We start from the raw sequence: 24,261 nt of genomic DNA, 5'->3' as shown, positions 1-24,261 counted from the left end.
GTTTACATCATGTCTTTTTCTGCAAGTTTATTGGCCGGTTGAAAAGCAGAAATCCGATTACCGCCTGACTCCCGTCGACCCAGAGTTTCCCATTGTCTGATTACTCAAGTGCATGTAAACTCAATCAGACTACTGACAAAATCTGATTTTCTTCCGTTATCGGATTATTAAGTGCATGTAAACACACTCATAGATACATAGCTATTACTCACTTTGGCAATCACAGGCATTTGATGGTGTAGTTAAAGGTTTAAAATCAACAGAATATTGTTGACCTCACAACAGATTAAATAATATGATTGTCTAGCGATTTATAAGCTTTATCTCCTGTGCTGTGTAGACTGATTGTGTTTACTAGGTAATTACATAAATAAGAAGTCTGTCTATGTTTTTTATAGGCAATAATACATAATTAGGACTCAACAGTTACATACTGATTTTTTTATCCCCCCTTTTCTGGGTATCTTCATTTGGAAGTCATATCCAGCACTGACCGGTCATATATATATATGTTATGCTGGCAGAACGTAAACAGTATGACTGTGGGGCACTTCTTCCAGGTTTTATAAATACTATTGACAGGTTTCTGCAGATGTTATATCACCTTTCTAACCACTGTTAATCATCAACTGCCACAAAAATGCATTTTTGAAGCCGAATGGGATTTTTCCCAGTTTTAAAGAGAGAATTTAAGTCTTAATCACCATTACTGATCACAACAAAAATGAACAGAGAAAAAAAACCAAAAACATGACTAACAGACTTGGTCATCAAACACACACAACAAGTGATGCTGGAACTCTAAAGTATAGGAAAAAGGTATCGCAGCACAACACTGAACTGTATCACTAGTTTGAGACGTCCTCTGTAAAAACACTTTCAAAGAAGTGAAGGACTGGGCAGTAGAGACAGGGCAAAAATGTCACGATACTTCAAGAAATTTTCACAATACACGTCAGAATATTTATCTTAATTGACATCTGATCAGTTGGAACAAAGCAAATAAACACGCTGTGCAACATTTAAAAAAAATACTTCCAAAAAAACTACATACAATGATTTTTATTCAGTATGACATACTGTGTAGCACTGAATCTAATTAAACAGGACTAATTTTGCTCTTTATAATGAAACATGCAGTTGGTCAGTGTTCTACAAGTACTGATGACATACACGATACGTGAACAGCATAGTGCATTAATTACATCGTGACAATTTATCATGATCATGATATATACCGTAATCCTGCCCAGCTCTATTGGACAGATCTTTCAGTTTCTCACAAACTCTTCATCTGTGCTAAAGGTCATCCTCCAAACACACTGTAATGACCCACATTTAATCCCTCTTCATACGTCTCTCTCCATCTTCACACCTCTCTATTCTTTGACTTCATGCTTTTTTTTTCCACCAAAAAAGTCTTTAAAATATGCACCAGGTTTTTGGAAAAAGCAATAAGCTTCTTGAATTGGCTAGAACTTCTCATTAATAATGTATTTTTTCAAGACCTAGACTTAGGTTAGGTCTTTTTTCTATTTTTATGGAAATTGACCAGAAAAGCAAAACAAAGTAAAAACCTGTAGACCAAACCAGAAACACACCCATTTAACAACAGAACAACTACAGTCAAACACATCTAATGCATTTGATGCTAGTTCAGTGACAATGACTGAATAAATACCCAACTTTTTTCAGCTATTTCAGCAATGGTCAAATAATCTATTAGCTTTCATTTATATAAATACCCCAGCACTCTTTGGTAAGAGCATTAGGGAGCAATTATCACAATGAGTAAATGGGTAGTAGCGCACAACAAAATACTGATTTGCTCTCATTTTCCCCATAAACGTGTTTCCTTTTTAGCCTACAAACAGAAATAAGAGAGTGGAATAAAAGATTTCATTGTTTTCTCACCGTGCTCTACACCGCTTTGCTGCTATGCCTAGAGCACTTCAGTCATGTCAGTCTGCCTCCTGTAGTGACAAACCAAAACTGGATTTGCACAAGCGTGGTGGTGTAGGTAATGATGCATGGCTTTGTCTATTTGTGAATATCTCTACATGTGAAAGCCACATCTTTTTGACTAGTGGGTCTAATGGTTACATATACAGTTTATTAAGCAGTGTGCCTGCATCCTGAAGGCTGGCACCTTCGCATAAATCTTAAGAGGGGAAAAGATGCAGATGCTGCCACATTTGCACAGCAGCACCAAACGCTGCACTGGTCACAGGGGCAGACCTGCTTCAGTTCACCAGCTCACACGAAGGACGCCTTTGCGTTTAGCAGTCTGGATACAGGATACAGGAATCTGCTCATTTCTAAGCTGCGCCTTTCTTTTGCATACGAGCAGAGACATCTTGGAAGTCTATTTCCAGCTCCCTCTACATAACAGGACATGCAAAGGCCGTGCCAGCGTTAGTCAGATGTACCACACAGCTGACAGATGTCTTGATCTTTGTTATAAAAAAATAGTGCGAATCAAATAATGGTTCATTCGAAAGAACACAAAAGTACTTAACCCGTTAGGTCTTTCATATAGAATGTATAAGGCATGTGGGTTGCCTGGAAGTGCTGCGTGCAGCCTGACACCGTGTGTGTGTGTGTGTGTCTGGGCTTTTTGGGTGTGTTTCGCTGCAGCTCTAATCAGCAGGGCCCGGAGCGAATCCGCGCTCTGTCTGCAGCCGCCTTCACCGCGCTCCCTCCGGCTCGCCGCTCTGCCAGACACCGATGAGTAAACGTGGCCCTTTTTTAGGGTGGGGAAGCCAGACAAACCCAAGCACTATATGAAACCCTACCAAATCCACATTTTTTGACCATTTGGACGAAAAACAGATATACATATAGTGTGCCACAAAAGGCGCATCCAATTTCGCCGTGCGTTCAGTCAAACAATCAAATGAGCCGCAGTGGGCTTCACACCGCCGGCGAGGAAAAGGCAACCCAGCTAGCCAGCTGCCAAAAAAATCCTAGCATTAGCTAGCTAACGGCAAGCAACCCGATATTTTAGGCTTCGTGGAGCAGCCTGAGGACCCAACATTATGGCCTTACAACCGATGTTTATCTTAGTTGGCGAAATGACAACGTACTAACTGATAGTCCACAGCTATGTGGGTCAATAAGTAGAAAGAATGAGCAGCTAGGTTGCTAGGTAACGTTAGCCGGTTAGCCACCACCTAGCTAGTAAATCTAACCAAGGTAGCTACGGTTTCTCGTTAAAACGGCGCAAAATGAACCCAAGCATCTCCTTTTCCTTCTCTTTTGGACGGGACACGATTTTAGTGAAGTGGCCAGAAGGCTAATAACCAATTTATTCGTTCAAACAGCCGAGTCTGTCACCCACTAACGCTGACAGTATCAACACAAACCGCACACACAAGTTGACGAGCAGCTGCAGCCTTTAACGTTAGTGGTCAGTATTTAATTGCATGTTTAGAGGAGATGCAGCCTCGACAGAACAGTGCCTGCCCATCATGGGTTACGACAAAATCAAGCTGGCTGACCAGGCTAAGCGTTAGCTAGGGTTAGCTTACTGTCAAGCTTCGAGAGCTGAGTGGCTAACTTAGCTTAGCCGAGCTAACCGTTCGCCCATTTTCGAAGTCCTTTAGTTAAATAAATGGCATAAAACAGCAGTGACCTACCTGTCAGTTGCTGCACATCACCACACGGTATCTCATCAGGGGGATCTGGTGTGTATGACGCTGAGCATCCTCTCTGATAGATTAGATAAATGGCTTTAATCTCTCGTTCTCATTCTTTTGGGTAGTTGGTTTGAGTAGCTGGCTAACTAGGTAGCCGTGTAGCTTTGCGACTAAACATTGAAACAGCCCACGTATTACGAGCTAACAATCTTCTCAAAAGAAAAAAAAATGCCCTACGGTTGTAGTTTTTTTGTTTGTTAACAGTTCCTTTCCACATGCAACCTGTCCTACTACTTTATACCGCTGCGATTACCGTAAAGCTGGCCACGCTTTCTCGTTTAAAGCCAATACATTTTTCGTTTTTCCACCGCACAGCCCTCAGTTCAGTTCAGTTCCACGAGCTGCCCCAGATTACCCCGCCTCCTCTAATCCCATTTGCAGCGAATGTCGATCAATCGGATCATTGGGACCAATAAGAAATACAGAAAAGTGGACTGGATGAGGTTGTGAACTCGCAAGTCTAGGAGCCACAATGAGTGCTTTGGTTCAAAGACGAATCAGTCCTACACCAGCCAAAGGTGATTTGAGTAGATGACCACAAGAGCAAAGAGAAAGCCAGGATCGAAAATCAGACCCTGTGCTTTAACCACTCTAGTCTGTAATGAATAAAAGCCTCTGGGTAGCTCAATAAGAGATAAAACTGACACACTGACACAGTAAAAACTGTGCAGTGTGTTGTTTGTGTGAGTGTGTCTGTGAACATGCTTATGCCAGGGATTAGAGAAGACAGCAGGAGTTTTACAGATAAGCCCACCCGCACCCACACCCACACTCCCATTCCAATATCCCCGCAAAGCTGACCAACATCTGTCACACCGCCTCCAGGATCCCAAACAACACAAATCTACAGCCATGGGATGAAAAACATACAAAACATAAGTGTAATGACAGACAGATGCCTGGACAAATTAAAATGATCACGTGTCAGCTGCTAAATAAATACAGGATGAAAGACAAAGACAGTAAGCCAGATTTGCTAAAAGGGAGTATCTGTTATGTGTTTTAGGGTTAACATCAATAACACGTTTCAAAGAGTTTTTTGTTCAGAAAATCGCCCCGTGTTTACAGAGGTCGTCATATAATGGTAGTGGTTGGGACTCTTCTACAGGATTAAAAGGCTCGCATGGGCCAATACAGAAAACATCCTGGACACAGAAACAACCGCTAGGAAACTGTACATCAACCAGATTCTGAGGAGAATCCTTGGCTTGGGTCAGAGTGGAGTGAATATAATAATGTAAGAGCAGTAGTGGATGAGAAAAAAAATCATTTTGCTGTCCTCTTTTCTGGTCACAAAAGGTCAGTCACCATATGGATATAGTGTACATACATCATGGGCTGTGAAATGCAAATGGCCTCAATTCCAGACAGTTTTAGAGTCAGTGTAAGCCTGTTCCACCACACTGACCCCTCGGTGTTTGAGAAGGTAGGAACATTAGTTAGAAGTTCAAATCTAGCAAATTAAAAAAACACAAGAAGGTGAAGTTCCTTGGCTGATGAAACACCACGCATGACATATTTCCATTACAATTGCACATGTGTAATTATATTTGTAGGACAGTATTATTCCTGATTCAAATTCCTTCACATTCAGATGTCCACACTTGAGGACTTCCTCTTTCGCTCATCCCACACGTTTTCTATGAGGTTTAGGTCAGTGAGCTGGGGTGGCCATGGCAAAACCTTAATTCTGTGGTCAGTGAACCATTTTTTGTGTTGATTTTCACATGTGCCTTGGATTACTGTCCTGCTGGAAGATCCAATCACTACACTGTTTAAACTTCCTGGCTGCAGCAATTGTGTTTTGATCTAACATCCACTGATACTTCTCGACTCCATGTCTCTGACACCAAGGCAATGCAAGGCAAGTTTATTTATATAGTACCTTGCATACACTGCTGTCATTCAAAGTGCTTTACAAATGAAAAAATACAGAGACAGAAAATACAGTTGTTTTAAAAATGTAAGTAGAATCTAAATTAAAAACACGATCAAAACATGATTAAAACAATAGATTTAAAAGAGAAAATCATTCAATTAAAATAAAGTTTTACAGATGTGTGGTGGAGAGCGTTCTGTGCTCCAGCATCACCGTGTGGAAGCTGCTCTGCGGCAGAAAGGAAAGATCTGCAGAGGGTGGTGAAGGCTGCACAGAGGACTGTAGGAGTCAGCCTTCCCACCACCATGGACATTTACACCTCCAGATGCAGGAAAAGGGCCACTGGCATCATGAAGGACCCCGCTCACCCAGCACACACACTATTTGTCCCGCTCCCCTCAGGTAGGAGGCTGTGGAGCATTAAGAGTAAAACAACCAGACTGAGGAACAGCTTCTTCCCTGAAGCCGGAAGACTCTTAAATTCCAATTAGACAATCACTGCAATGGCACTTCATGTCCACTGATTTATCTCTGCTGCTGTACTGAATCAGTGCCTCCACTATATCACCCCCCCACTATATCACCCCTCCACTATATCACCCCTCCACTATATCACCCCTACACATGTCACTTTATACATGCCACTTTATACATTACCAGTATTAAGATGTACACCTTCTAGCTCGTACTCAAGCTTCTGTGTTTCATGCTGCTGTTATTTTACCTTCTATTTATTGTTTATTGTTACTTTTGGGAGTTAACTGGGACCTTGAGTACACTACTTCGTTCCACCTCATGTACCACATGTGATGCGAATGACAATAAAGCCTTATCTTATCTTATCTTATCTTATCTTATCTTATCTTATCTTATCTTATCTTATCTTATCTTATCTTATCTTATCTTATCTTATCTTATCTCTCATCTTAAAATTAAAACATCAATTAGGATAGTTGCAGTATCAAATTAAAAAGATCCACCACAAAACTTCACATTTGAGAGGAAGGCTATTTTTGTGTCTACGCCAAACCTACTTCAGGTGTTTGTTGCCAAAAAGCTCTGTTTTGATCTGATCTAACGATGGAACACAGTCCCACTGAAAGTTCCAGTTACAGTGCATCCGGAAAGTATTCACAGCGCTTCACTTTTTCCACATTTTGTTTTGTTACAGCCTTATTCCAAATTTAATTATATTAATCTTTTTCCTCAAAATTCTACACAAAATACCCCATTGTGACCATGTGAAAAAAGTTTTCTCGAGAGTTTTGAAAATGTATTAAAATTAAAAAACAAAGAAATCATATTTACATAAGTATTCACAGCCTTTGCCATGAAGCTCAAAATTGAGCTCAGGTGCATCCTGTTTCCACTGATCATCCTTGAGATGTTTCTACAGCTTAAATGGAGTCCACCTGTGGTTGATTGGACATGATTTGGAAAGGCACACACCTGTCTATATAAGGTCCCACAGTTGACTGCATGTCAGAGCGCAAACACCAAGCATGAAGTCAAAGGAATTGTCTGTAGACCTCCGAGACAAAATTGTCTCAAGGCACAAATCTGGGGAAGGATACAGAAAAATTACTGCTGCGTTGAAGGTCCCAATGAGCACAGTGGCCTCCATCATTCGTAAATGGAAGAAGTTCGGAACCACCAGGACTCTTCCTAGAGCTGGCCGGCCGTCTAAATTGAGCGATCGGGGGAGAAGGGCCTTGGTCAGGGAGGTGACCAAGAACCCAATGATCACTCTGTCAGAGCTCCAGCGTTCCTCCGTGGAGAGAGGAGAACCTTGCAGAAGGACAACCATCTCTGCAGCAATCCACCAATCAGGCCTGTATGGCAGAGTGGCCAGGCGAAAGCCACTCCTTAGTAAAAGGCACAAGGCAGCCCGTCTGGAATTTGCAAAAAGGCACCTGAAGGACTCTCAGACCATGAGAAACAAAATTCTCTGGTCTGATGAGACAAAGATTGAACTCTTTGGTGTGAATGCCAGGCGTCATGTTTGGAGGAAACCAGGCACTGCTCATCACGAGGCCAATACCATCCCTACAGTCAAGCATGGTGGTGGCAGCATCATGCTATGGGGATGTTTCTCAGCAGCAGGAACTGGCAGACTAGTCAGGATAGAGGGAAAGATGAATGCCGCAATGTACAGAGACATCCTGGATAAAAACCTGCTCCAGAGCGCTCTTGACCTCAGACTGGGGCGACGGTTCATTTTTCAGCAGGACAACGATCCGAAGCACACAGCCAAGATCTCAAAGCAGTGGCTTCAGGACCACTCTGTGAATGTCCTGGAGTGGCCCAGCCAGAGCCCAGACTTGAATCCGATTGAACATCTCTGGAGAGATCTGAAAATGGCTGTGCACAGACGTCTCCCATCCAACCTGATGGAGCTTCAGAGGTACTGCAAAGAAGAATGGGCAAAACTGCCTAAAGATAGGTGTGCCAAGCTTGTGGCATCATATTCAAAAAGACTTGAGGCTGTAGTTGCTGCCAAAGGTGGTTCTACAAAGTATTAAGCAAAGGCTGTGAATACTTATGTAAATATGATTTCTTTGTTTTTTAATTTTAATAAATTTTCAAAACTCTCGAGAAAACGTTTTTCACATGGTCACAATGGGGTATTTTGTGTAGAATTTAGAGGAAAAAGATTAATTTAATTCAATTTGGAATAAGGCTGTAACAAAACAAAATGTGGAAAAAGTGAAGCGCTGTGAATACTTTCCGGATGCACTGTACATCACGCAAAGCTTAGGCACTTGAGTGTATCTTCTGGCAAACCTCCCAAAAAACATGTGGTTGTGTAGGTGGCATGTTAATTTGGGACGATTTGACCCCAGGACACTAACTAATGTTTGCAGTTCCCCATTTGTGATCCTTGGAGATTCTTTGTCCAATCAAACAATCACCCTCACTGTGTGTGGAGTCAGTATAGACATACAATACCTCTCCTTCCTGGCAGATTCTTAACATCTCATGCCTAATAATTTAACTGATCAGGGGAACTTTAAAACATAAAATATGAATGAAAACATAATTTTATATATATATATATACTCTCTGGTGTAGAATTGATTCATCTTTGAACCATATATATATATTATTCTCTTCAATCAAACAGATGAATCTTATTTTATTGTCATGATAGGCCCCTTCCAGTCCTCCATGTGCTTTAGTTTACTTCTGGTCTTGTCCACGTGCTTCCTTGTTTTGATTCTTCCCTGTCTTGCCCCCTTGTTTCCAGACTCTGCCCTTGATTGTTTTCACCTGTGTCTTGTTAACCCTCGTTGTTCCTGTATTTAAGCCCTGTGTTTTCCCCTGTTAGTTTGTATTGTATTGTATTGTATTGTATTGTATTGTATTGTATTGTATTGTATTGTATTGTATTGTATTGTATTGTATTGTATTGTGTGGTTGGTTAGTGTAGTGGGTAACATCTCTGCCTTCTATGCTGTAGACTGGGGTTCAATCCCCACCTGGGCAAGCACACTACACTATACCAATAAGGGTCCTTGGGCAAGACTCCTAACACCGCCTTCGCCTACCAGTGTAACAACAGTCACATTGTAAGTCGCTCTGGATAAGAGCGTCAGCCAAATGTATATGTATTGTATGGTGTTTGATTTTCTGGCCTCGTTGAGTCTGTGTTCCTTTTTGCCATGTCTGTCCCTTGATCTCTCTGTGTTGGCTCGTTGACCCTGGACTGTTTAGACTGATTATTTTGCCCTATTAGGATTTGCCCCTAATAAATCTCGCTTCTCTCAGCATATACGTCTGCCTCATCATCGCTCCCCCACCTTACATTTATTCACTGTGGTCTCTTTTGTCTGCTCACTGACTGTTTTCATAGTTACATAGACCTCCCCCCACACAATATGCTAGCTAATGTACTTTAATATTAAAGGTCAAGAATAACAATGAACAAGCTGTCTATATTATATACATTTATAATAAGTATGTCCAATCTTATCCGCAAAGGGCTGGCGTGGCTGCAGGTTTTCACTTCAACATAGCAAGAGGTCACCTGATGAAACATTTGAAGACTTAAACAAACTGATTAAACAAGTGTCTCATAACACAGTATCTCTTGCTTACTCACTTTAGTTTTTAACTGAATTTTTATAATTATAAATGCTTTATTTGTCAGATAGTTATGTTATTTCTTGTTCCTCAACATCTTACATGCGACTGGCTGTTGAGTATAAACATCACGCTTTGATGGGTAGGTGCACAAGGAGTGATCACAGCCTGAATACCTAATCCTGCATTAAGTGAGGAAGCTAAACTGCTGTTGTAAAATTAGTGAACCTTGTCTGTATTTTGTAGGTTTTGTGAAAATAAAACTTGTGTTGAATTTGACTGAAACCTCTACCTCAGCATGTATCACCTCTGACTATAGGAAAAATCTAAGGAAACCTTTCCTCAACCGGGAATTACTACTTAGAAAGGTGAAATGGTTTTCTCAACTCCGAGCTTAGGGTATGATGTCGAAGCAACCACCTCTCTAACTTTGCATGAAATTGGTTTTAGATTAGTCAACATACAGACACAGAAGTTGGTTACATCTATAACATTGACAGTAAAAAAAAAATTGAACCTTGAAAAAAAAACCTGAAAAATGAATTGAACATTTCTCATTAGCAGACCCCATATTTATTAAAACTACAAGCTTAAAGAAATGGCATAACTTTACCACCAAAAAGCTTTTTCTGCTCATCTCCTTTTCCTTCATTTTTTAGCTCCAGATGCATATGTTGGCTTTTTGAGACATGATTAACCAGTTCTTTCCTCCTCACTCAAGCATCTTAGCTTGCCTCCCAGCTTTGTGGAGTACTGCAACATGTCTTCAACATGAGCCTGAGTCTCCAGAGGGTCCCTATGATGTGGAAGATGTCCTGCATTGTTCCTGTTCCAAAGATGCCACAACCCAGTGACGCCAAGAACTACAGGCCAGTGGCACTGACGTCCCATGTCATGAAAACCATGGAGAGGCTCGTCTTGGATCAGCTCCAAGCCATAGTCCAGCTTTTTCTAGACCCTCTCCAGTTTGCCTATCAGCCCTGCCTGGGAGTTGAAGACGCCATCATCTACCTGCTCAACTGAGTCTACGCTCACCTGGATAAGCCAGCCAGCTCTGTGAGGGTCATGTTTTTTGACTTCTCCAGTGCATTTAACACCGTCTGGCCTGCTCTTCTGGGTAATAAGCTAACAGTGATGCAAGTAGATGCCCCCCTTGTGTCCTGGATTGTTGACTACCTGACTGGCAGACCACAGTATATATGCCTGCAGCACTGTGTGTCGGACAGAGTGGTCAGAAACACTGGAGTTCCACAAGGAACTGTCCTCTCTCCCTTCCTCTTCACCCTCTACACCACAGACATCAGCTACTGCACAGAGACTTGCCACCTTCAGAAGTTTTCTGACAACTCGGCAATAGTTGGATGTATCAGCAAGGGTGAAGAGGATGAGTACGGGGCGACAGTGAAGGACGCATGGTGCAAGCAGAACCAACTGCAGCTCAATGTGACAAAGACAAAGAAACTTGTGGTGGACCTGAGGAGGGACAAGGCACCAGTGACCCCTGTGTTCATCAGGGGGGTCAGTGTGGACACTGTGGAGGATTACAAATATCTGGGTGTGTATATTCACAATAAACTGGACTGGGCTAAGAACACTGACGCCCTCTACAGGAAGGGCCACAGTCGTCTCTATTTTCTGAGGCGCCTGAGGTCCTTCAAGATCTGCCGGACTATGCTCAGGATCTTCTATGAGTCTGTGGTGGCGAGTGCTATCCACTATGCTGTTGCATGCTGGGGAAGCAGGCTGAGGGTGGCAGATGCCAACAGACTCAACAAACTGATCTGCAAGGCCGGTGATGCTGTGGGTGTGGAGCTGGACTCGCTGACGGCCGTGTTGGACAGGAGGACGCTGTCTAAGCTGCAGGCCATTATGGACAGTGGCTCTCACCCACTCTATGACACGGTGATGAGATGCAGGAGCTCATTCAGTGCAAGACTCATTCTCCCGAAATGACCACAGAGCGCCACAGGAGGTCATTCTTACCTGTGGCCATCAAACTCTATAGTTCCTCCCTCAGTGTGTGATTCACAATGTGTGGTTCATCTGTGAAAAACTCAATACCAAACAGTTCATATGTGTAATAATAATAATAATTGTGTGCAATAACTAAGAGGTACAATAATTTGAACTGCTTTATACTAGACGTTTACTATTTATTATCACAGTCACCGCCACTTTACTGTATTCATGAGTACTTAAATCTCATGTACATATTGCAAATTTCTCTTTATCTTTGTTTTAAATTATTAAAGTGTTTATTCTTTTACATAAATGGTTGCAACTATAACAACTGCATTTTCCCTCTGGGATCAATAAAGGGTTCTGATTCTGATTATACAACATAATAGTACAGTAATAACTCAGACTTTATTAGGGGCTCCCTGGGCACTAAGCAACTGCTTATATGTCTTATTAGGTAGAGAAGGCTCTGTTAGTTAACATAGCTTCTTAGGAGAGTATGGTATCGAAGCAGCCTGTACTGATCAGATCAGGCCTTTTGTCTTTATTTTAGTGTCATCTTAATCTTATCTTTCTATAAATGTAGGTATTGTTAAGTACAACAATACAACAATTTGTTATATTCTTGTGTTAAATGTTATTCTGTCCAATAGAGCTGAAGTAGTGTTGGAAGATTTCTGGTGTTGGTGCTGGAGCACAAACAACACCAAGAGTGTTAAACATCCCAAAATATTAATTATGAACAATGCCAGTGTATGTGACATTGTACGCTGCAAGTGCTCTTTTTGACACTTTTTTAGTGTGAAATTAACACTGAAAGTTTAGTACTGTAAGAATGTGATTTTAACTCTCTGTATAGTTGGACCATATGGTGCAAAGTAGTGTTGAACTCTTTAGGTGTTGATTTAACACCACTGTATGATATTCTACATTGACCTGTTTTGGAATAGCCCCATGTTTTGTAGGTTACCTCCCATGAAAGCAATTCCCCAAGATTTTTTAATCCATAAAGTTATCTTTTTCTGCTGCATATGAAGCTTACAATTGATAAACATGGACTATAATCACAATATATTATTAAGAAGTAAAATAATACAAAACCTGTTGACTCAAAACAAAGATAAAACAGAAGCCAGTGGGCAGGTTCTGAAGCTGAGGCACCTGCTTATTAGTCACCACCTGCCCACTATTTCTATTACATATGGAATTTGTGTTAATGAGTTTTCTGTCTTTTTGTGTACTAAGTCAGGGAAATTATTATGTCTACTATTGTAATTGACAGAGGTGGATGAAGTACACAAATCATGTACTTGAGTTAAAGTAGAGATGCCCAAAGTAAAATATTACTCCAGTAAAGGTAGAAGTTCTTACTCTAGACCTCAACTTGAGTAAAAGTACTAAAGTATTTACCTTCAAATGTACTTAAGTATAAAGTAAAAGTACTAAAAGAGTAATTCTGGCTCTGATGTCCTGTTATCATTTTTATAACCAGACTGGCTTCATGAACTCATTTCAGGTGAAAGTCCTCCAGCGTCTCTCTTGGTAAACCAGTCTTTTAATAGAACGTCATTAATTAGTGACGCTGACGTCTATTAAAATGATCAGAAGCACAAAACACTGAAGGTAAACAGTTTCCATCAGGGAGAACCGAGTGGCTCTGAAATCACTTTTTACACACAAGCAAAGTTTCAGTTTCAGATTACTTTGTAAATTAGTTACAAGTTTAATAAAAACTGGCTTTAAACTCAGGATCACAGATGAGCTCCTTTACTGTGTTGATCTGTAGGCCTCTGTTCATAAACATAAACTAACCCAAACTAATTTACAATAAAATGAAAGTGTTTGTATGAATTCAGAAAAAAAGAAACAGGCCAGTCACGACTGCATATGTGGACATATTTCTATATTGTGATCTATTTACAGGTTAGGTTAGTTCATCATTTAGGTGACGCATGTGCTCCAAAATGTTTACACTGCTGCACTGACGTTGAACCGTGTGCTGCACTGGGTCGGTATGACCAACAGGTCAAAACAAGCTGAGAACAAAGTGACCGCTGGGCCCTGATTGGTGCTCTGGCTTTGCACTTCTTTTATTTTGACATGTTATATTTTTATACACACAGAAAACAAAAGGAACGACAGATTTCTCAAAATGTAGTGGAGGAAAAAGTCGGATATTAGACTCTGAAATGTAGTGGAGTGAAAGGAAAAAGTCGCCCAAAATGGAAAAACTTAAGTAAAGTACAGATACACGAAAAAACTACTTAAGTACAGTAACAAATTACATTTACTTAGTTACTGTCCACCACTGGTAATTGACCATATACTACAGCTTCACTGGACATAAATCAACTTGAAAACTGGTAGTGAATGTTTTTGAGATTGTAAAGCATTGTCCTACAAAATATTTAAGCATATGAGAGATTTGCATGTGCTCAGTATTTACTATTATGTTATGTAAATTATATTTAATTGAATACATGTAAAATTTTGCTATTTTGTAGCTTATCTCTTCACATACCTCTTAGCATATATAAATATTTAGCCTTGGCCTTCTGCCTATAGAGAAGCTGCTTGTCTTGCTTTACCTCCAAATAAATCACCACTTATTATGTTGGACAAATGTTGGTGTTCAAATATCTGCTGAGGCTTGGGGTGCAGTGATTCACTGAAAATGAACTGTGACGACACTCCAGTCAGCTTTGACAGTAATATGATGCTGTCTACACTTGGCCAATGGCTTGGTGTTAGGGATGATGGTCCCATATTGCTCACAATCCTGTTGGCAATAGTTTCTTGGAACCTTTTCTGGCTCATGATCGTTTAAATCTGTGATGTTGATGGATGCTTAAACCCTTTCATCTACAGTCAGATAAACAAATAAAAAATGCATTGAATATAACTAGGCCTACATTACCTGCTTTGGTTGAAATGGAATGCACGCATTTGTATTGTATTGAAAAAGGCAAGGTCATGTCTTCTTAAACATTCATATTAAAAACGGACAGTTGAAGTCAACACAGAAATTGCCCACACAGTCTTTCTCTCTCCCTCTCTGTGTATTTTCTATAATGGCTGAAAGAAATTCATATTTGTAACTATTTCAGTGGAACGTAAAGGGGATATGAAGGAATGCCATATTCAGTGTTGAAATAATGTGAGAAATATATAAAGTTCCCCAACTGACCACAAGAAGGCAGTAGCTGTTTAGAATATAAGAACATATGGGTTCAAGGCTGCCTTCAGCTTTAACAGTACCGCTAACTTGAGAAGGATTCTTCAGTTTCAGGACTGAGGGGCCACCAAACTGTATAGTTTAGTGTTTCAACACACCTGATTTATAATGCCCGTCCTGCACATGTGGCGACACACATACAAGATGAAATTCGTAACAAGGAGTTTCAATTAACTATACCTCAGGATTCAGAAATTCAACTGGTATAATCTTAAAAACAAACCACTTTATTATAACAATTAAAATACTAGTTAATGGCTAATAGTCATTAGCCAAGCTAAAACCAGTCATGCTTAACTCAGTATTAAAAAGGCCAGAGGGCACTGGGTGGAGAGAACTGGTATAAACCTAAAATCACTACAAATAAGTGCAAATTCCAATTAATCAAGCAAAAAAACTATGAAAACACCAAAGGCAAAAACCAGCCTCTTCACACCCAGGGTCTTCAGCTCATAAAACAAAACCAGAGACAAGAAAAGTAAATCCAAAAGTATTAAAACAATACTAATAATAAGGAGCAGCAAAAAAATACTAGAGAACAAATAATAATAATAATAATAATAATAATAATATCCACAGCACACTGGCTGTAGTCAAGCTGTACCAAGTTATGGATACTCACATCCGTATTAAACCATTAGCTGTACCCACGCCAACAAATAAACAGACCACTGCTTTCAGCCCTCCAGTTACACAAATTTCAATTGAAGCTGGAAAGGACTAATTTAGCCAGCTGTGCAGCTTCAGCCAGGCCGTGGAAGACATACTAAACCAAAAACTAACAAAAAAACAAAATTCACCAAACCAAAGACTAAAAACTGAGTCCAGCAGACCAAAAGTCCAGCAGACCACAAACAGCGAGATAATCCTGTAATCATTTATACCTCCGAGGCAAAACGGCAGCTCGTACATCAATGCAGGATGCAGTTACACGCGCACAGCAGGTGGTTTGATCCAATCACGCTTGCTGGATGCACCTAGGAAACATTCGCACGTGATGTTTAGACACTACCGGCAGAAATGTTACTTAACAGACCGTTTCATACTCACAGTCCGGCCGCAACGCCGCGCAGAAGCTCTTTAGTTTGTAACGCCAGTCACCGCTGGTTAATAGGTTGCAGCTCTACTAAACATCCTGTACATTCCTTTAACTGGTGCAGAACCTCTACAGTAATAACTTTTCCTCCATGACTACTCCTTGTCCTCATGACTACTGCACGCACTTAAGTGTTTTTGTCCACACTCTAAGAAAACTGATTCAACTCTTCAGATAATGACCTCTCTCTTCACCACACTGAACAGGTATGGTAGATATAAAAGTGAAAACTGTCTAGTTACATTTAGCCAATATTAGAGGTAGCATGGTACAAAGTAACACTTTAATGGGGAATTCCACTGATTTCTCTAAATATCTGCATAATTAAATGGTTGAGATGTGAAGAGTCATTAAGAGTGGTTTGATGGGAAAACCCCATTCTAGAGAAATTCAGAACAGTTTACAGTGGTGGTGATAGGAACCAGATGTCTGAAAGGTTTGGTGTCTGTATAAGCTCCCTCACAGAAATGTATTACATAAAAGGATAAAAAAAGTGCTGCCTGATATCTGAAACATTGTTTTGCAATAGTTTTGGCTTTTAACATATTTTTTTTTTTAAATCCACTAATGGCCAAGTGGTGCATGCAAGACCTTGTGCATCAAAGTAGTACCTAAAGAAAACATACTTTCTTGGATTTACCACTATTGTGCCATTTACATCCCAACTCAGACATGTAGATGAGTTATCATTGCAGATAAAACTCTGGTTTTGATCACCACCACAGTCATCACTGCCATCTGATGAACAAATTCACATCAAACCTTTGAAATGACTTTGTTTACATCTCAGTGATTGCCTAAAAAAATTTAATGTCATTACTTTTTTTCTGTATAGTGTAACACATTGTTGTAATGGCATTAGTTACTGGCTTAATAAATAATTAATAATGTAATTACTTGCACTATTCATGTTTCTAAGAGAGCAAAATTAATTGCAAGTGATTTATTTAAATCACAGGTTTCTCGATCTGCATTATCTGTGAAATTCAAGCACAAATTCGTTATTTTATGTAAGCATTACTGGCTTTGTCTTGGTTAAAGACAGGGAGAGTGACAGGAGCTTATACTGATATTTATTGTATTTACTGCGACTTTTTTCTGAAATTAATGAGTCGAATATTTAAAAGAAGCAATTAGTAATTTCTGATTCACTTTTTTTCAGTAACTACCCCAACACTGCATTTAGCATGCTTGGCTACACTTAAATTGGCTACAATTAAATTTCACATCATTTTCAACTGCTCAGAATTTAAACACTCCTACAGCTCACGCTCATTTGTAAAAAAAAACAACTCGACTTTTTCCTCAGTTAAACTTCAGTTGTTCAGATTTAGCTCCTAATTACTAGTATTGGTGTTGATTTTATTCCCTTCCATACTCGACAGCATATGGGCTGTTTTGTCATTGCTATCACCTCACTTTTGAGCTCTAGCATTTTATTCTTGACTAGTGCATAGTCAAAAATAAGAGAGGAATAGTGCATTGTGGCCTAACAAACATAATAAAGTCTAACCAAAGTTCCCGTGCTGGATGATGCTTGTTTACTCCTGCTCAAGTTATTTTGCAACTACATTTACTTCAGCTTGAAGCATTATTTCATAAATGCAATTTTGCTAGAATTCATGTTATTGTTATGTTAAAAACCTAAACTTTATTTAACTTTGCATGAGGGTTGAACAAGACTACAGGTCCGGCATGGTACCATAAGAGATATTCAGTGAATAAAAAGCATGTTATGAAAATGAAAGTGTATAGGCTGTGCTGGACACTGAAATTACAGTTATACAATGCAACCACTGGAGGGCGTTAAGGTTGGCAAGAAGCTGTTACAGATCCTGCAGGAGGAATGCACAACTGCCCAAAAGGGTGTTGCCCTAGTAGCACTAGCTGTCAGAAGCTAGAATGAATGACTCACCCAGGATAATGCTTTTCCATGCAAATAAAATATATACCACTTTGCCTTAACTTCGTGGCCTCATGTTGCACTATATTTGACTGTGGTGAGCAATTCCAATAAAGCCAGTTACCATGTGCCTGCTGTTAATGTGTAGCAGCAGGAAGCCAAGTGCTAGCTCAGTGTGGTGATCAGTGAGGTAGTTATAAAACTTCAGGCTCTGTAATTAAATCATACCTCACTCGCTTAACCCACAGATACTCACAAAGCTAGATTGAGACTATAAAAAACCAAGCTGTGAATAGGGCAGGGGGGTTGAAGAGCAGACAGACTGGAAGGCAGATGAATGAAATGAGTCGAGGGGGATGACTCACCATCCAGGCGGCCATCTCGAGAGCGCTGATTTGAGATCAATGAGCATCCTGGGACCCAAAACTGCATCTGTCCCATTCTATTTCTGTCTAACAGTGATCCCTCCACTCCCACAGCCAAAGAAAGGAAAAAATAGACCAGTAGAAGAGCTGGGACAGAAAAAGGGGGAAAAAGGATAAGAGTGGGAGAGAAAGGTGGATGTGAGTGAGTGCTAAGTATTGAGTGAGAAGAAGGAGGGATGAGGCACAACGATCAGTAGCTGTGGGGTTGAGTGTATCTGCTGCTGTAAGGATACCGAAAACCTCCAGGCAAAGACAATAATGAAAGGAAGTATCACAAAGACTTAACAATTCAAGGGCGTAAAAGTACAAACCCCATATCTGCAAACATTTTATAAAGTTTTTTGTAAGACATTTTGTAAAAGCAATAAAAGCAGGAATCTGCGATTTGTTCATTTTCTTAAACTTTTATTTACGTGACTAAAGTACAAAGGAATGACTTTTAATGTTTTGACTGACCAACTTGATTGTATTTTGCAAATATAAACATATTTTGAGTTTGATTCCTGCAATAGACTCAAAAAAAGTTGGGATAAGGGCAAAGTAAGAGTAATTTATAAGTAATTTATACCATTTTGACACATTTTACAACAAGCAGGTGAGTTGGTACCAGGTGAGGGCATCATGATTGGGTGTATAAGGAACAAAGATATTTCATGGCTTATCACTTTGTGTGAGAATTGTCAAACAGTTCAGGAAGAACATTCAAAAGAGTTTCACCTTTTACTGTACTTGGGAATCTGAAGAAAGTGTAGAGCAAGGCCGGAAGCCACTGTTGTGCGTGACCTTCAAGCCCTCAAACAGCATTGCATGAGAAGCCGTCATGCTACTGTATTGAATATAGCCACATGGACCTACCTCAGGAGTACCTCAGAAGACTGTTCTAACTCTACAGTCCACCACTGCATCAAGAAATTCAAATTGAAAATCCAGCAAGGAGAAAGCCATACACCAGTTCTTTGCAGGAGCAGCACCAAGCTCATTTCATATGGTCCAAAAGACATTGGAAATGTGTGCTGTTGTGATTCCACATTTTATTTCTCTATGCTAAAGACAAAAGGGACCATCCAGACTTTTTTAGCGATAGGTGGAAAAGCCAGCATCTGTTATAGCATGAGGGTGCATCATTGCTCACAGCATGAGTGACTTGCATGTGTGTGAAGGTACAATTGACGCAGAGGCGTATATTGAGATATTGGTATATGGTTTTCCTGGGAGGACTAAGGTTACTTTAGCATAACAATGCCAGGCCTCATTCTGCTCTGCTATTCTCTGGGTTACAACAGCATAGCTTTGTAGGCAGAGTGCATGTGCAGATCTGTCTCCAACTGACAGCGCATGGCGCATCATGAAGAGGAGAGTCAGACAACGATGACCACAGACTGTTGAGTAGCTGAAGTCTTGTTTCAAGCAAGAATGATAAAACAATTACACATGCAAAACTGCAACAATTAGTATCCACATTGTCCAAGTGTTTAAAAAGGTGTAATTAAAAGAAAAGGTGATGTGACAAAGTGGTAAACACGCCTCTGTCCCAACTTTTTTTTGAATGTGTTACAAGCGTCAATTTCTAAATTTGTTTATATTTACAAAATACAATTAAGTTGGTTAGTGATAACACTGGAAATCCTTTCTTCGTGCTTTTGTCAGTTAGATAAAAAAAATGAATGAATCACAGACTCTTGTTTTTATTGAATTTTACAAAATGTCCCAGCTTTTCTGGACATAGGGTTTGTAAAAAGAGGCCTTTAAATCCACATTAAAAACACAGCTGAGCATACTTGCATGTGCTTAGTGTATTATGTCTTCTTTTATCTACCAAAATTTACATATGTGATGCCGACTATAAGAATACAAACTGATACTTGAACATAAACGCAGATGTAACCTCACCATCTCTCCATAATGGCTTAACACCTGGGTACATGTTATCTTAGCTATTAGTAAGTGGACCATAGGAGCAATATAATATAGCTGAGATAATGTTATGTAACTTAGACAGTTAATCAGGCAAATACTTACTGTGCCCTTAAAACAAAGTCTAATATCTTGCCACTTGCGCCTGCGTCTTCTTTTATCTGTTATAGTTTGCACTTGTTCTGTTATTTCATTTATACCGTGATGTTTTAAGCCTTTTTGTTCTTTCTATTGGACCAGTTTTGGGTCTCTACTTTTCTTCTATTAGGCCTATATTTGGTCTCTTTTTTTCTTCTACAGTTTGTAACTGCTGCTATTTCATTTCAAACATCATTTTTATCTTTCCAGTGTCTGTGTCACAATAAAACCAGACTGATACTGGTAGACAGAGTGAAACGTAGTCACCTTTATTTTTAGCAAAACATAAATAATTACCAAAAAAGTGCTCTAAATGCTATAAGCATATAGGTTATAAAAATATGAGGGGAAGTGGTGGGCTGGATGATTTATTCATATAAATGTGTAGTGTAATGAATGTTTCATGAATGGGGATGACTCTGTAAAGAGAATGATGTGATTGGCAGAGGAGAAGTGAAAGAGAAGGAATGACGTTTCACCCATTTATGTTTTCCCGTCCTCCGCTGTCTGGCGAAGAGTTATTATTAGTCAGTTCCAGATTCGTGAAGGAAGGGAGCATGCCCCTACGCTCAGGATGAACAACACCAGCAAGCCCACATTTTCCCTGACTTTCTCATCAGAGAGAACGGCCCTCAAAACCACCCCCTGCTCCACACATACACATACATATACACATACACACACACACACACATACATAGGCACACACATGCACAGCACACACATATGCACATGCACACACATGCCTACACACATAAACACTCATTCCCTCCAGATAATGATGATAAATCACAAAGTGCAGTGAGTGGTGATTGATCTTCTACCCTAAGAGCATGCTCACTAACCCAAGATCATAAAAAGTCATGCAAACCCACAGTCAGGCCTGGCAAAACCAGCATAATGCCACCCACTGATGCACAAAATAAAGAAATAAAATGCTTTGTGGTACCCATTAGCAGCGCCTGTTTTGCCTACCATCTTCAAAAAGTCAGTCCATGACATGCTGAGTAACCAGCAATAACACATGGCAGGCCTACGACGTGGTTAAGTGAATCTAATCTACTCCAGTTTTATTTAATCTCTTAACACATGCGAGTAAGCAAACAAAAGCTATAAAATGATCATCAAATCAAATGATAAAAATGTGGAATGGCCCAACAAAACGACCGAAAAAAGCAACACTAATTAAAACGCCACAAGCAAATGCTTTCCACAGTAACCAGCACTCCAGCTTAATGGGACACACCAAATACATCTATTCAAACTCAGATAAAGGTATTATTGTCATTTCTACTCGGGACACTAGGGATGTACGCTGACAACTCCTGGATTCACAGTAGCTATTCAACAGCTTTGGGCTGTGTAGTAAAATATATAGAATATGAAACATGAATATATAAACTACGTAAATATCACATTTATTGAAAAGTTTCAGAACTCATGTATGTGAATACTGCGTAATAGAATTGAAATAAGGGTGAAAAGTACAATTAATGAAAAAGATTTCTAAGCACTCCTACCACTTCTTGCTCTACCCCTTGCCTATAATATAACTATCCTCACCACGTCTGTCAGCCTTAGCCTTATCAGTCTCTCTCCTTTCTTCTCCTTTGATTTCTACCATGATTTCTAACATCAGCCTTGCATAATAATAATAATGATTTATTGAATCATTTATTGAATGTTTATTTACACAGATCAGGCATAACATTATGACCACCTCCTTGTTTCTATGTTCATTGTTTATTTTATCAGCTCCATTTACTCTATAGCTGCACTTTGTAGTTCCACAGTTACAGACTGTAGTCCATCTGCTTCTCTTTCTTCTTCATTGGTCAGTCCTTTCATGGACCCTCACAGAGCAAGTACTATTTGGGTGGTGGATCATTCTCAGCACCGCAGTAACGCTGATGTGAGTGAGTGGACACGGTGTTTAAAATCTCCAGCAACACTGCTGTGTCTGATCCACTCAGACCAGCACAACACACACTAACACACTACCACCTTGTTAGTGTTACTGCAATGCTAAGAAGGATCCACCACCAAAATAGTACCTGCTCTGTGGTTGTCCTGAGGGGGTCCTGAAGAACAGGGTTTAAAGGGGCTAACAAAGTATCAGAGAAACAGATGGACTACAATCTGTAATTGCACAACTAAAGTGCACCTATATAGTAAGTGGAGCTGATGTGGACAATGAGCGTAGAAACAAAGAGGTGGTCATAATGTTATGGTGTACATAGCACCTTTCATACATTCAAAATGCAGCTCAAATTGATTCACAAAATACAAAGTAAAAACAAGTAATAAATAGCAGAAATTAATACATACATTAATAAATACATGTATTAATTAAAAAGTGCAATATAAAAGGTATAAATAAAAAGAAAAAACACAGAAGTAATAGTAATAGTCCATTAAAACCAGGAAACAAAAATAATATAAAATTATTGAATAATTAAAAAAATATTTAAACATTTTTTCACTGTTTTTTAAAAACACTGACACAAAGACCCTAACGGATATTTATTGGTAATGCATTCCAGATCTTTGGTGCATAAAAACAAATCATTACCGCTATGCTGGACAGACATGTAGCAAGTTTATCTACTGAACTAACATTTTTTGGAGCCACAGGTAAATACAGCTCTGTATTATCTGTATATGTATGAAAACTGTTGCCATTCTTCTCTTCTTAATAATCTGACCAAGTGGCAGCATATACAAAGAAAGCTAAAGTGGACCAAGTATAGCGCCTTTTGGTACACCACAGAGAATATCATGCTTATCTGAGATATGCTCACCTTTGTTTACAAAATACTGTCAATCAGTTAAATATGTAGAGATCAAGTTTATTTATATCTCTCTGTTCGTACTGGATTTCATAGTGAATAGTGAATAGTTTGTTTAGTTTTCCTCCATTTCCATTCTGCTTTGCGACAGTCTCTTTTCAATTGATTTATCTGATTTATCATTTTTATGATATGATTTATATGATTTATCATTTTTCCATTGCATTCTTGTGGTGAAGGCCTTTTCTTTAGTTTTTTCTGGTGCAGCATCATCTGAAAAATGATCTTAGTTTACAGTTAAAGTTGTTGACCATATCATACACTGTTGAGTTAATATGTGGAGGAGATCTGTAATGTAGAGTGTTACTAAAAGCAGCCGCTGATGTGTTAAAACACTGCATTTCTTAATTTTTGTTACTCTGTATTTTATGCCAACAGAAGCAGACATACTAAAAACATACAGTAGTGGTCAGAGATAGCGATATCAAGGATTTAATTTATGTTAATAAATAAACCTTGTGACATGACTAAATCTAAAGTGTGACAGTGAAGATTTCAGACTAGTTATGTGTTGAGTAAAATCAAATGTGCATGAATTCGGTAGCATTTTTTGCCTGAGGCTTCATCAACATAAAAATTTAAATCATTTGTCAGAAGAATCATAACATGATTAGATACACAGATGGACCATAGTTCAGACAATTCTGGTAAGAAGGATGGTGCGTATTTGGGTGGACGATAAACAACTGCCAGCAAGACTGGCTCCTGACCTTTAAGTAGAAAAGCAAGATATTCAAACTGTTTCAAATTGTAAAAATGTTTCTACAATTAAAAATACTGGAAAAAACAACAGCTAGTACATCTCCTTTCTTACCTTCCCATACGGTATGGAGAAAATTATAATTCTATGGAGAGTTTCAGAGAAGTAAGCCAGGTTTTAGTATCATAAAATCCAGTTTCTGTTCAAAAATAAGATCATTGACAGTGCTGGCTTTGATAGTTAGTGCTCTTACATTCAGCAGTGTCCTTCAAAAAATTCTATCCAACTTTGTTACGCTGCAATTTGTAGACTTACGAACTTCAACTAACTTCAACTACTTATTCCTTTAGCTCCTGTTTGTGCTGCGTTGTGATAGCGAAGTA

General features: G+C 39.4%; 1 protein-coding gene across 3 annotated transcripts in view; it reads right to left on the bottom strand.

Moving 5' to 3' along the window:
- Positions 1-4,153, bottom strand: part of zdhhc5a (zinc finger DHHC-type palmitoyltransferase 5a) — a 29,623-nt gene extending 25,470 nt beyond the window's left edge. The window contains exon 1 of one of the 3 annotated variants that reach the window (XR_001856666.2): positions 3,639-4,153. The gene's annotated coding sequence lies outside the window, so the exon portion shown is untranslated. Of the gene's footprint in view, positions 1-1,914; positions 2,075-3,638 lie in introns of those variants that run through there. The other 2 variants (XM_017684503.2, XM_017684504.2) reach the window with 2 other exon arrangements.
- Positions 4,154-24,261: the final 20,108 nt, after the last annotated feature.

This window comes from Pygocentrus nattereri, chromosome 5 (assembly GCF_015220715.1).
Source record: "Pygocentrus nattereri isolate fPygNat1 chromosome 5, fPygNat1.pri, whole genome shotgun sequence".
NCBI classification, from domain to species: Eukaryota; Metazoa; Chordata; class Actinopteri; order Characiformes; family Serrasalmidae; genus Pygocentrus; species Pygocentrus nattereri.
The sequence above is the reverse complement of the archived record's forward strand: the minus strand, read 5'-3'. Positions and strand labels throughout refer to the sequence as shown.